This window comes from Petromyzon marinus, chromosome 24, assembly GCF_048934315.1.
Source record: "Petromyzon marinus isolate PM22_M1 ecotype Great Lakes invasive population chromosome 24, UKy_Petmar_22M1.pri1.0, whole genome shotgun sequence".
Classification (NCBI taxonomy): domain Eukaryota; kingdom Metazoa; phylum Chordata; class Hyperoartia; order Petromyzontiformes; family Petromyzontidae; genus Petromyzon; species Petromyzon marinus.
The window spans coordinates 1,233,104-1,246,826 of NC_133690.1; the positions used below are offsets into that span (position 1 = coordinate 1,233,104).

Here is a 13,723-nt window from a genome sequence, read left to right on the forward strand (position 1 = left end):
GCAGCCCTGGAAGTTGTGATAGTTCTGATTGCAGTCACTAAAATGGGCCTCTTTATACCACACTAAGCGACACACATCTTAAATTCACTGCAAAGAGTGTTTGTCGTATGTGTGGGTTTTCTCCGGATGCTCCGGTTTCCTCCCACACGTTAATTATCTGATTACATCTTCATATACAGAGGACCGCAGAGCTTTGGGAGGATTTTGGCTCTGACTCACCGTGTGGCTGCAGTCCCGCTCGTCTGTGGTCATTTGCGCCTCTGAGTCGTTCTCTCTCTCTTCCAAGACGAGCGACAGCCGTGCGGGGCGTTACGAGTTGCTATTAGGGAGGACCCCCCCCCGATGTTGAGAGATGTCCTCTGCCTTGGTGCCTTGTAGTCACTGTAGGCCGTTAACGCAGAAGGAGGCAAGGGTAAGAGGGGAGATGAGTTCGCTTCAGGGGACATGAAGCCCTGGGAGTGAGAGAGGCTCTCCCGTAAATTATCACTTAGCCTCGTCAAGGCACAACGAGAGAAATAATTCGCCTTGGGGAGGTGAGATGTAGAAGTGGGGGGATCCGGACGGTGAAGTCTTCCAGACGGGGTAGAGGAGTGGTGTCGATGTTTTAACGTCATCCACATAGGACGAGTCCATACGTTGAAACTCAGCTAAGCTCGGTCTGCGTGGACACACGTGCAGGTACATCTACTTGACAGCGCTGCGGACAGAATGTGTGACAGCTGAAGGCAACATCCAGACAGGTGTCCGTACTTATTTTTTAAATGATGTCATGTTTATTTGTCTTCCGTAAAGTAAATATCAAAGGTTATGTGATTCAACTCACAATAGCAACCCACAAATCAGTAATTGTATGCACAGTTGATTACCTATACTTCTCAGTAATGTGGCTCGATAGCCCTGAATTTAAAAAAAGTTTGTTTTACCCGTGATACGCCACGGCAAGGCGAGTAGAGTGGAAAAGAGAAAGAACGGGGAAGAAAGGGATGCTGGGACGGATGTCCTCAAGAAGACAGACATTAATGAGGAGCAGGGAGAAAGGAGGAGGGCAGGGCGAGGAGGAAGGGGAGAAGGAATGAGCAAGCAGAAGCGAGCTGCGCGGAGCAGCAGCGTCTGCTTCAGCTGATTTTGATATCGAGACGAGATGATGTGATAGTGATTTATACCCAGCACGAATTCACACTCTGAGGATGGACAGATGCAACTGGTCTGGTGCCCAGGCTGTTCTCCGAGGTCCATCCAAGGCTGGCGCAGTAGTTTCGCGCCACAGTGGCGAGATGTGAACTCCCTCGCCAGGTATACAGGAGGTCGTGGGTTCGATCCAGACTCTGACGTCTGTATATATTGGTCGTGTAGATTTTTCCCCGGGTCCTCCGGTTTTTACCTCCACATTTAGAAACATGCGTTTAGAGCATTTGGCTGCTATAGATGTCCACATGATAAGCCACTTCGTTGAGCTATCATTTGTGGCCAGGTCGCTTAAAATAGCTATGTAGCTCAGTGGGCCTTACCTGGTAAAATAACAAGTAGTTTAGTAATATTTTGATTTAAAGCTTTCGTGACTGCAGTAATTCATATTCTTAGTTTTTTCGGTAAAGTCACGTTGAAGAGAAACAACAAAATAACAAAATATATATATATTTTATTGATGATGACCGTTTGAGTTATGGTCGAAACGTCGTGAGAATGTTTTATTGTTTTATATATATTTTGTTATTTTGTTGTTTCTCTTCAACGTGACTTTACCGAAAAAACTAAGAATATAGTTTAGTAATAGTTTCTCCAATGCAATTACTGCAATGTGTTCGTGCACGAAGGAAAGCTCACCGAGTCTTTCGTCTTGAATTAAACCACTCGCGTGAAGGGTTGGTGGATCACACTGAGATGGAGGCTTTCGTGAGACACCTGCAGAGGACCGTCGGTTGTATGTATTAAACATTACCGCAAGGAGGCGGTGTCTACAGGCCCGTACAGAGTTAGTGAGGTGCGCGGGTCTCACTCTCTGCCTTCCTGTTCCTGGACATGCATCGTTATTGCGACGATTGTTGCGCCATGCTTCGACTGTGCACTGTGCCACGTTTATCTCGGGGAAGGTGGGGTGGGGGGAGCGCTCAGACAGAATGGGACTCAGTGACGCAGCCTGGTAGCAATTCAGGAATAGACAATCTGATCATCTTAGCAGAAGTGGGAAATCTCGCTAACTTTGGCCTTGGCACCAGCACACAATGTGTTTGCTCTTCAGAACAATGCCCTGGGAGTTTCACACCCTCGCGGCTGCCGGGCCAGCAGCAGACGTGTTAGATACAGTGTTTCTGGCGCACATTATGATCAGGCGACTGAACTCGGCTATTGTTAAGCTGTGAGCCCTGAAAGTAGCAAGGATGCTCAGTGCTGACCACAAAGACCCCCACACATCCCTGTGCATGTGTGGTGTGTATCAACTGAATTATGCGTGCGTTTATGTATGCCTGCTTATCTCGGTATGCTCAGTTGTGCGTGCATGCCTCCCCTCTCCACTGCCTCACTCACCGCTGGCTCACTCAGCACTCCCCTCTCCACTGGCTCACTCACCACTCCCCTCACCACTGGCTCACTCACCACTCCCCTCACCACTCCCCTCACCACTGGCTCACTCACCGCTAGCTCACTCACCACTCCCCTCACCACTGGCTCACTCACCACTCCCCTCACCACTGGCTCACTCACCACTGGCTCACTCACTACTCCCCTCACCACTGGCTCCCTCAACACTCCCCTCACCACTGGCTCACTCACCACTCCCCTCTGCACTGGCTGACTCACCGCTGGCTCACTCACCACTCCCCTCTGCACTGGCTCACTCACCGCTGGCTCACTCACCACTCCCCTCTGCACTGGCTCACTCACCGCTGGCTCACTCACCACCTGCTCACTCACCACTCCCCCTCATCACTCCCCCTCATCACTGGCTCACTGACCACTCTTCTCACCACTGGCTCACTCACCACCTGCTCACTCATCACTCCCCCTCATCACTCCCCTCTCCACTGGCTCACTCATCACTGGCTCACCCACCACTCCCCTCTCTACTGGCTCACTCACCACTGGCTCACTCACCACCTGCTCACTCATCACTCCCCCTCATCACTCCCCCTCACCACTGGCTCACTCACCACCTGCTCACTCATCAATCCCCCTCATCAGTGGCTCACTCAACACTCCTCTCACCACTGGCTCATTCATCACTGGCTCACTCACCCCCTCCCATTTTCAATGGTGGTAGTGAAGCGTTTAGCGCACTGTGCTACGTACCCGGGGACTGGAGTTCGATTCCCGTTCAAGGCCAACATCAGTGACGGCCCTGGACCGGTTCAGATAAAAAAAAATATGGGGACACAAATGCTCTCCACCCCCCTGCCCCGCACCCACTGAGACCAATTTTTGATCACGAGGAACTTGGACGGTTTCGCGTTCTTTAGCGTGCATCAGCGAGCCATTCTCGGTTATGTAATTGCCAAAGAGTGCGATGGTACTGGGATGCTGCAGAGCAATTCATGGGCTGGGGTGTTTGTGTCGTGGGTACATTATTGTGCTGCAGTACTGTATATAGTGACGATTAACTGAACCGGTCCTGGGCCTCCCCGAGATCGACTCAACCTCACAAGAGTGCCTGGTGCGGTGTGTAAACAGCGCGAATAGGGAGACAAAGGTGGTGCTGGCCACCCATCCTCTAGTGTGCCGTTCCAGTGCTAAACAGCACTTGCTTCTACAGTAGCTTAAGGCTATACGGGGAGTCTTTGACTTTGTGGTTTTTTTTTTTTTGTGCACGGGGAAGAACGGGAACTAAATGGGAATTTTGTCCTAGCCCCAGCTTCGGGCCTCGGGAGCAGCAGCGAGCAGTGGGACGGGCGCCAGCACGGACGATCGCAGACAACGAGAATCGGGGAACGCACTCACAACACACAAAACCTCACGATCCTCGTCCCTGCCATGACAAACACTCCAGACGCGTGCGTGCTGGGCAGTGGCCCTTGGACAGAACACGGCGTGGCGCGGTTCATCCTGCAGTGGGTCGAGCTGTGTGCGTCTTTGCAGCGTTACGCCGGGCATGCGTTCGTGAAATGTGCGACGACGAATATCGAAGCGACGTCAATCAATGCAATTTACAGGGGAGGTGGTGGCAAAGGCCGAGGCGACGGATAACGAGAAAAGGACGCGCGATGCCGTCAGCGACGTCAGGATGGAGATGAGGCGACGTAAATCAGGTTGTAGCAGCAGCCCTGGTATGAATGAGGTGACGACGTATTTCCGAAACGACGTAAAAAAACGGGGGAGGCGGGAGGGCAAATGAGGGCATTACCGTATTGTTGTTATTGTTGTTGACAGCCTGTCCACTCGGAAGACACGCACCTCCTGGGCGTGCTCACGGAGTGGGGGGAGGGGACATGTGCGACGAGGTGGGGGGGGGGTCGATCGTTCCGTCTGATAAAGGTGAGTCAGTGGCGCCACTCGACAAGTGACGGCCTTGGACCGGTTATTCCTGTACCAACGTTGACTGTTGCGCGTTACATCACACAGCCAAGACAACAAAGAACCCCCTGGGCCTGCCGGGCCCGGGAGAAACCAGGCGGAAGGTGTGGGCAGTACTCCGAGAACAAAGCGCGGAGCTGTTCGCAGAGGCAGGTTCGGTCAGTTTAAAAGGGTCGTGCCTGGCGTGGGGAGTTGAGTGCTCGGTAACATCAATACGCCGTTTGCCGTGCGTTAGATGTCAAGGTTTCCGCGGGTCGCGTCCGCCGTCGTGTGTGATGGACGTGGGGAGAGGAGCTGAATAAACAACGCAGCTCCCCCCAGCCTCCTCTCCACGCCTCCCCTCTTGCCCCACCGGCAGCAGTAGCGCGTGACACCGAGCGGCGCGCACCCGGCCCCGGGCCTACGGGGCGTGCTGCACCGGGTCGCGGCCTCCGCGGCCCGGGCGGCAATGCTGCGTGCTGCGTGCGTGCTGCGTGTGTGCTGCGTGTGTGCTGTGTGTGTGCTGCGTGTGTGCTGCGTGCTGCGTGCTGCGTGTGTGCTGCGTGCTGCGTGTGTACTGCGTGCTGCGTGTGTACTGCGTGCTGCTTGTGTGCTGCGTGCTGCGTGTGTGCTGCGTGCTGCGTGTGTACTGCGTGCTGCTTGTGTGCTGCGTGTGTACTGCGTGCTGCATGTGTACTGCGTGCTGCGTGTGTACTGCGTGCTGCTTGTGTGCTGCGTGCTGCGTGTGTGCTGCGTGCTGCGTGTGTACTGCGTGCTGCTTGTGTGCTGCGTGTGTACTGCGTGCTGCATGTGTACTGCGTGCTGCGTGTGTACTGCGTGCTGCTTGTGTGCTGCGTGCGTGCTGCGTGATGCGTGCATGTGATGTGCATGCTGCGTGATGCCATGCTGTGTGTGTACTGCGTGCTGGTGCATGTGATGTGCATGCTGTGTGCGTGCTGCCACGCTGAGCGTGCTATGAACCTCGAGGGGCTGTCCTCGCGCTCCCCTTGCTCGTACAATTTCCCCGATTCCCATTCACTTCCATCAGCCTCGCAATGCTAGGGCGCATCATTGCGATGGGAGTTGGCACTTTCTTCGCTGCCGCCTTCACTGTCTGGAACAGCTCTCACCAGTCGCTGCGCCTGCCTACACGCGACATTCAAACACAGCAGTGGGTAAGACAGCACCGGGGCAGCATCCCTCCTGCGCGTCTGTTCGTGGGGTCAGCAAGGGGTCAGCAACCTGCGGCTCTGGAGCCACGTGCGACACTTTAAGGACTGTAGTGCGGCTCTTGGCATTCTAAAATAAATGTCCCTTCTTGATATTTTGGTCGCCGACCCCTGACCATGGGAGTCCAGTTGAAGATGGGCAGAGGGCCGGCAACCAGCAGTTGCAGAGCCGCATGCAGCTCACTAAGGACTGCTTCGTGACGTTAGTTATTACGAATTCATCTCGAATTCATCTCGTATTCACAAGCATTGCGATTCTTGAAATTCTGAGGGGTTTTTTCACCGCATAAAAATTCTGAGGGGTTATGTTGGTCACTGACCCCTGGTGTAGACGCTGCAGTTGAAATGCGCGTGGAAAAACAGCTGGCCACGCGTTGTCAACTGAAGGATGATCCACAAACCACAGCCGCGAGTCGCTTCACGCCGGCGGCGCTTGTCACCGCAGTGCGTCACTGAGACTGTTGAGAGGAAGCAGCATCCTCTTGCGCCGTGTTACGAGCCCATCATGAATGACGTTTGGCTTTTGCATTCCCCATAGAGTAAAAATATACCTGAAAGGCGTTTGTTGACATGCTGACCACCGCGTCTATCGGCCGGCAATAGCGGGGAGCGCGGAGCGACTCGGGCGCCCTGCCCGGGCACCGCATCGCGACACGGGCGCTCGGTCCACGGCTTCCACGCGAGACCTGCCGAATTACAATCATCAACATCACCGCCAGTCCGCAGAGGTTGATACTTTAAGGCGTCACCTCGCAGAAAACAAATAAGGACGCCCTATTGACTCTGCCACGGGAATGTGGAATTCCCGCTCATATGCCTCATCGTCATATGAACTCCCACACACAGGAACTATCTGTGTTTGAATGACCAGCTGTGCAGCGGTCTTTCAGCAGACGACTCTCGTGGCCTAGGACCAGCAACGGAAATGTGCACGGCCTAGCAGCACTGGATTTACAACTTTTAAACTATTTCTATATTTTGTATTTCAACGGGTAAGGCCCACTGCACTAGTGAAGTTCTGGAGAGCAGCTCTCGTCTCTCATGGTTGCGGACTCCGCCGGCTGTGTTTGAATTGCCCTACGTAAATTTAAATCCCCCCTGGATAATAACAACCATAACGATCCTAATCCGGAGGACCACCTTCTTAACGAGTGTGCATCACGGTGAACAACATCTGGATTGTATTTGTCCGTGTGGCCATCAACATCACCGACTTTCCCGGCACGGTGCACACAACGACTCATTACACACAAAGTGCTTGCCACAAATGAACCACAATGCCTCGCTGATCTCGTTAAGGAGCATAAACCATCACGGTCATCCTCCAAGCGGCGTTTGGCTGACCATCGAAAAAGACGGTCATTCCATCGCGCGCGTTCAGATGCGTTTCTGCGGCCGTCTGGAACACTCTTCCTTCCGATATTTGGAAGCCACCTGAGTTTATGTACTTTTAAACAATCTAGATTTAAAACGAATTTCTTTAGAACTGATTTTTGTGTTTAGTTTGTTGTCCTTCCCTCGCACCTGCGATTAGCACGGTTGCCTACGTACTATGCGAAAGATGTTTAACAAACGACTTCGGAAATCTAAATGATGACATTGTTGTGCGTAATCTTCCGACATGTAACCAAAGGGATGCTTTTTAGGAAATGTGAAAAATGTTGTCCAATATTGTGTTTCACATTCCTTACCCTGCAGGGAAGGGGGAACGTGATGTCCTCGGTAATGTGAACAACATGGGCAGTCATGTTCACATTTATAATGTTCATGTCAATATCTGATTTAACATTTGTTGTGAATCTCAAGGCTTTTTTAACCTCAACTCCCTTACAGTTGCGTCAACACAGAGAGCACCTGCATCACGAGCCCCGGTAACCTCCACACACACAAAGACAAACATCCCCCGTATAGGCTTAACATAATGTTTGGACAAGTGCTGTTAGTGAGTAGCACAAATGAAGGGGGTGGGTTGCCAGCACCACGCCCGGCCACTTTTGTCTCCCTAGTGGTGATGTTTACACACCGCACTAGGTACTCATTTAAGGCTGAATCGACGATTCATATATTCGTCACTGGTATTGGTGGCCGTGAGTGGGAATTGAACCCGGGACGCCAGATTCGGAGTACAGCTCGCTAACCACTACACTACCGCCCCCCTGTCTGTCACACACAGTCACACTGTCGCGCTAACCTCCACTGTCGCACTAACCTCCACTGTACTACCCCCCCCCACACATACAGCGCCCCCCACATACAGCGCCCCCCCCCCCACACACAGTGCCTCCCCCAAGTGTCTCCCCACACAGTGCCTCCTCCCCCCACATAGTGCCCCCCCAAGTGCCCCCCAACACAGTGTCCCCCCCACACAGTGCCCCCCTCCACACACACAGTGCCCCCCTCCACACACACAGTGCCCCCCATTCTCCACATTCCACGGCGACAGGCGCGCGCAGTGTTACCACACATCGCTCGCGAGCCGCTGCCAAGGAGGTATGCACGGGCTGCACACACAGACACGTTACCTCACACACGCACTATCCACAAAAGACAAAGATCCCCCGTATAGCCTGTGACAGACTGTTGGGGCAAGTGCGGTTAGCGGGAACATATGAAAGCCGACAGGGCACATGAGGGGTGGGTGGCCAGCACCACGCCCGGCCGCCTTTGTCTCTTCAGTGCAGAGGTTTACGCATCAAACCAGATACTCATTTGAGACTAAGTTAACCTAGGGGATGTCCAGGGCCGATTAGATAATTTAATCGTCACCGGTGTTCGCCGTGAGCGGGAATGGAACTCGGGTCGTCGGGTTCGTAGCGCAGCACTCCCGCACACACACACTACCACACACACACACTATCACACACGCACACACACGCAGTCACACTATCACACACACACCACCACACACACACACTATCACACACACACCACCACACACACACACTATCACACACACACTACCACACACACACACTATCACACACACGTAGTCACACTATCACACACACACTACCACACACACACTATCACACACACACTACCACACACACACACACTATCACACACACGTAGTCACACTATCACACACACACACTACCACACACACACTATCACACACGCAGTCACACTATCACACACACACCACCACACACACACACTATCACACACACACCACCACACACACACACTATCACACACACACTACCACACACACACACTATCACACACACGTAGTCACACTATCACACACACACTACCACACACACACTATCACACACACACTACCACACACACACACTATCACACACACGTAGTCACACTATCACACACACACACACTATCACACACGCACACACGCAACAACAACCAACAACAACCGCCATTCGCCACTAAGTGGCGGTGACGTCACCACGACGCTTGTGCCAGGCTATGTGCACCCTGAGGCCACGTGAAGTGTCGAACGCCCGCTGGCAGGAGGTCACGGGGCAGACCCAGGTGCCACGGGTCGACTGACTGAGATGACTGGCTGATGCACCACCTGTGCCCCCTACTGTGCCAACCTGCTGTGCTTTAGCCACCCGGCGCTCCGCTCGCTGTTGTGAGCGTCGCTCCTCCGCCCTCCGTTGTTGTTGGAGGGCGACTGCCTCCAACTGCCCAGTAGCATCCTTCACGAGCCTCCTCCACAGAGGCCGATCTTGACACCGCTGGTACCAGTCATCGGCAAGTCCACTCAGCTCCACGTCCTCCTGTACCACATCACTCCATCTCTTCTCTAGCCCGTGCCGCGCCCGCTTAGCCCCCTCAATCCGGCCAAACAAAAGCTGTTTCGGCATGCGGTGGCTGGGCATGCGGGCTACATGACCCAGCCATCGCAGCCTTGCCTGCCGGAGGAGCTCACCGATGGGACCCTGCCCAGATCTTTCAAGGATTTGTGAGCTCCTCACACAATCCAGTCTGGTTAAACCCAGGATGGATCGTAGGCAGGCCAGCCTAAATGTTTCTAACCGGCGAAGATGTTCCATTAGGGGGGTCCACGTTTCGCAAGCGTAGAGAAGGGAGGGAATGACCGTGGCCGAGAAGACCTGAAGCTTAGTGCGGAGCGACAGACCAGGTAGCTTCCACACAGCGTTACGCAACCGATGAAAAGATATTGCCGCTCGACTGATTCGGAGTGAGACCTCTGCTGTTAAACTGGTGCCAGTCATAAGCACACTGCCCAGGCATGGGAAACTCTCCACTCTCTCCACAACTGCCCCATCACCGATTGGGAGCCGTGGGGGTGGAGTGTCCGATGGCACAAAACACCCAGGCAGGCGCTCGGTTTTGGTGGGGCTGATGGTAAGGCCCCACCTCTTAGTGGCACGCTCCAGTCTCAGCAGCAGCGTCTCCAACTCCTCCTCTGACTGAGCAGCTATTACCAAGTCATCAGCATACATAACGTGGTTGAGCAATAGGGAGCCATCCCTTGACCGCACCCGGGCATCGATTAGCCTCCCATTATATCTGTACCATATGGAGATTCCCCCGGTACAGCTATTGAAGGCTTCACGAACTACGTGGTCAAAATAGATGTTAAATAATGTGGGAGCCAGAGGACATCCCTGTCGCACACACGCAGTCACACTATCACACACACACTATCACACACACACCACCACACACACACCACCACACACAACAACAACAACAACCGCCATTCGCCACTAAGTGGCGGTGACGTCACCACGACGCTTGTGCCAGGCTATGTGCACCCTGAGGCCACGTGAAGTGTCGAACGCCCGCTGGCAGGAGGTCACGGGGCAGACCCAGGTGCCACGGGTCGACTGACTGAGATGACTGGCTGATGCACCACCTGTGCCCCCTACTGTGCCAACCTGCTGTGCTTTAGCCACCCGGCGCTCCGCTCGCTGTTGTGAGCGTCGCTCCTCCGCCCTCCGTTGTTGTTGGAGGGCGACTGCCTCCAACTGCCCAGTAGCATCCTTCACGAGCCTCCTCCACAGAGGCCGATCTTGACACCGCTGGTACCAGTCATCGGCAAGTCCACTCAGCTCCACGTCCTCCTGTACCACATCACTCCATCTCTTCTCTAGCCCGTGCCGCGCCCGCTTAGCCCCCTCAATCCGGCCAAACAAAAGCTGTTTCGGCATGCGGTGGCTGGGCATGCGGGCTACATGACCCAGCCATCGCAGCCTTGCCTGCCGGAGGAGCTCACCGATGGGACCCTGCCCAGATCTTTCAAGGATTTGTGAGCTCCTCACACAATCCAGTCTGGTTAAACCCAGGATGGATCGTAGGCAGGCCAGCCTAAATGTTTCTAACCGGCGAAGATGTTCCATTAGGGGGGTCCACGTTTCGCAAGCGTAGAGAAGGGAGGGAATGACCGTGGCCGAGAAGACCTGAAGCTTAGTGCGGAGCGACAGACCAGGTAGCTTCCACACAGCGTTACGCAACCGATGAAAAGATATTGCCGCTCGACTGATTCGGAGTGAGACCTCTGCTGTTAAACTGGAGCCAGTCATAAGCACACTGCCCAGGTATGGGAAACTCTCCACTCTCTCCACAACTGCCCCATCACCGATTGGGAGTTGTGGGGGTGGAGTGTCCGATGGTACAAAATACCCAGGCAGGTGCTTAGTTTTGGTGGGGCTGATGGTAAGGCCCCACCTCTTAGTGGCACGCTCCAGTCTCAGCAGCAGCGTCTCCAACTCCTCCTCTGACTGAGCAGCTATTACCAAGTCATCGGCATACATAACGTGGTTGAGCAATAGGGAGCCATCCCTTAACCGCACCCGGGCATCGATCAGCCTCCCATTATATCTGTACCAAATGGAGATTCCCCCGGTACAGCTATTGAAGACTTCACGAACTACGTGGTCAAAATAGATGTTAAATAATGTGGGAGCCAGAGGACATCCCTGTCGCACCCCAAGGTGTACAGGGAATGGCTCTGACTCCAGGCCACGTAGTTTTACCCGGACCCGCTCACCATCATGAAGGTCCTTAATGATCGTGAGCAGGGGGTCAGGGACTCCAAATGCACGAAGAACAACCCAGAGCCCATGTCTACTGATGGTATCATAGGCCTTGACCAGGTCAATAAAGCAGAGATGTAGGTCTTGTTGGAATTCCCTACACCTCTGCTGTTGCAGACGGACAGAAATATGGCATCTGTGCAGGACCGCCCTTTCCTGAAACCGCATTGGGGCTCCACAAGCCTCTCCGCAGCGTGCCTGGCAAGGTGATGTTGAATAATCCTTGCCAGGACCTTTCCCGGCACACTGAGGAGTGAGATGCCCCTGTAGTTGTTACAGTCTGTGCGGTCCCCCTTCTTAAAAAGGTGGACCACCAGGGCATCCTTCCAATCCTGCGGAACCTGTCCAATGGTCCAGACTGTTGTCATGATGTCATATAGGACAGTCTGTGCACAAATGCCACCCTCCCTCAGCATTTCGCTTGGGAGATCATCTCTGCCCGGTGCCTTTCCTGGTCTCAGACTCCGGATCGCCTTCAGTACTTATCGCAACAGATGGCACCTCAGCCAGCCACTCACAGGGGGTGACTTCTTCCAATATTTGAGGCACCGCAGCCTCAGCAGGGTCATCCCCACTTTGTGCCACGATGTTTTCCTGGCTGAGGGGTTTCCCCTCCCCCAGGACCTCACAGAAATGCTCAGCAAATCTGCAAACCTGTTCCTGGGGGTCGGAGATTGGAACACCGTTTTTTCCCCTACCACGCACACACACTATCACACACACACACTATCACACACACACACTATCACACACACACTATCACACACACTACCACACACACGCAGTCACCCTATCACACACCACCATAGCACATATCGCACTGAGTCAGCGGTGCAAACACCGACAACGTGAACTGGAAAACCCACAGGAATGTCATTTGAACTCTGTACACAGTGTTTTGGAATTCGTGATTGGGGCTTGGCCTGACACCACTCTCTCTACATTACACCGATCTGAAAGCCCACACGGTCACAGTCCCGAACAACCATCGTCTCAACGCCATCCCCGAAAACAAAATGCACACAATGCGCACACAGCATACAGTCACAAGCACTCTAAGCCTCAGCCTAGTGCCATCCTGACCCAAACCCAAAGAAGCCATATGGCGAGACCCGCTATCACGCCGCTTGGATCCTGCTAGAAAGGTACCTACTCATTCTATGTAGTGTTATGCAGCCAATACCCCCACAGGTCTTGTGTTAAGAGTTCTCGAGAAACTCTGCAGTCTCATGCCACGGCTCATCCCAGTTCTCCTGCCCTCTAATCAGTATAGACATCTCACACCTCTTGTTATAATTCAATCAATATTCGCTTAGTATGAGCCCAAGATATCTCAAAGCGATTAAAATATCGAACAAAAAATTATTGAAATGAATAGTGAAAGCATAACGCTGATTACACAGATCCCTTGTTCCTCTGGGATTGACAGCATCACCCAGGATATTTTTCCAAAATCGTGGCCATGGTGGCATCTCTCAGGAGCAAGGTTCAGCATATCTAGGCGTACCTAGATGACCTAATCCAATCGGGCTGCACAAAGGATCTACAGATTGTGTTCTCAGAGGTGGTAAATGTCCTTCAGGACCATGAGTTTATCCTGAATGGCACAAAATGCCAGCTGCAGTATATCAACATTATAGGGGCGGTGTTAAACCTGATTCAGGGAAGGGCCTTTACGACTCCAGAGAAGGTGACTCCTGCATGAAGAGATAGCAAGGTGAATAAGTACTGGCCGGGCCGCAAGGATCATGTCCTATCGCACGATCCTAGACCACATGGAACCCTCCCAGCGGAAGCATGGCGGCGGTTTGTTCCTCTCTCTTTCAGGCAGGGTTGGATTAAGGTTATTCTAGGCCCTATGCATTTCTGTTTCGTAGGCCGCCAGTGATACCTTTCTACAGTTTGTTACTACCTCCATTGTCACTCACTTGTTTCACACATACCTTGTCCAGCCGCTGGACAGATGTCGTTACTGAT

At 53.4% G+C, this 13,723-nt stretch overlaps 1 long non-coding RNA gene across 1 annotated transcript; it reads right to left on the reverse strand.

Annotated features, from left to right (window-relative positions):
- Positions 1 to 1,649: 1,649 nt before the first annotated feature.
- LOC142928860 (uncharacterized) lies at positions 1,650 to 7,937 on the reverse strand. Its single transcript, XR_012945171.1, has 3 exons — positions 6,266 to 7,937; positions 5,467 to 5,631; positions 1,650 to 1,902 (listed from the first exon to the last, which is right to left on the reverse strand). It is a non-coding gene; the product is annotated as an uncharacterized LOC142928860 (long non-coding RNA).
- Positions 7,938 to 13,723: the final 5,786 nt, after the last annotated feature.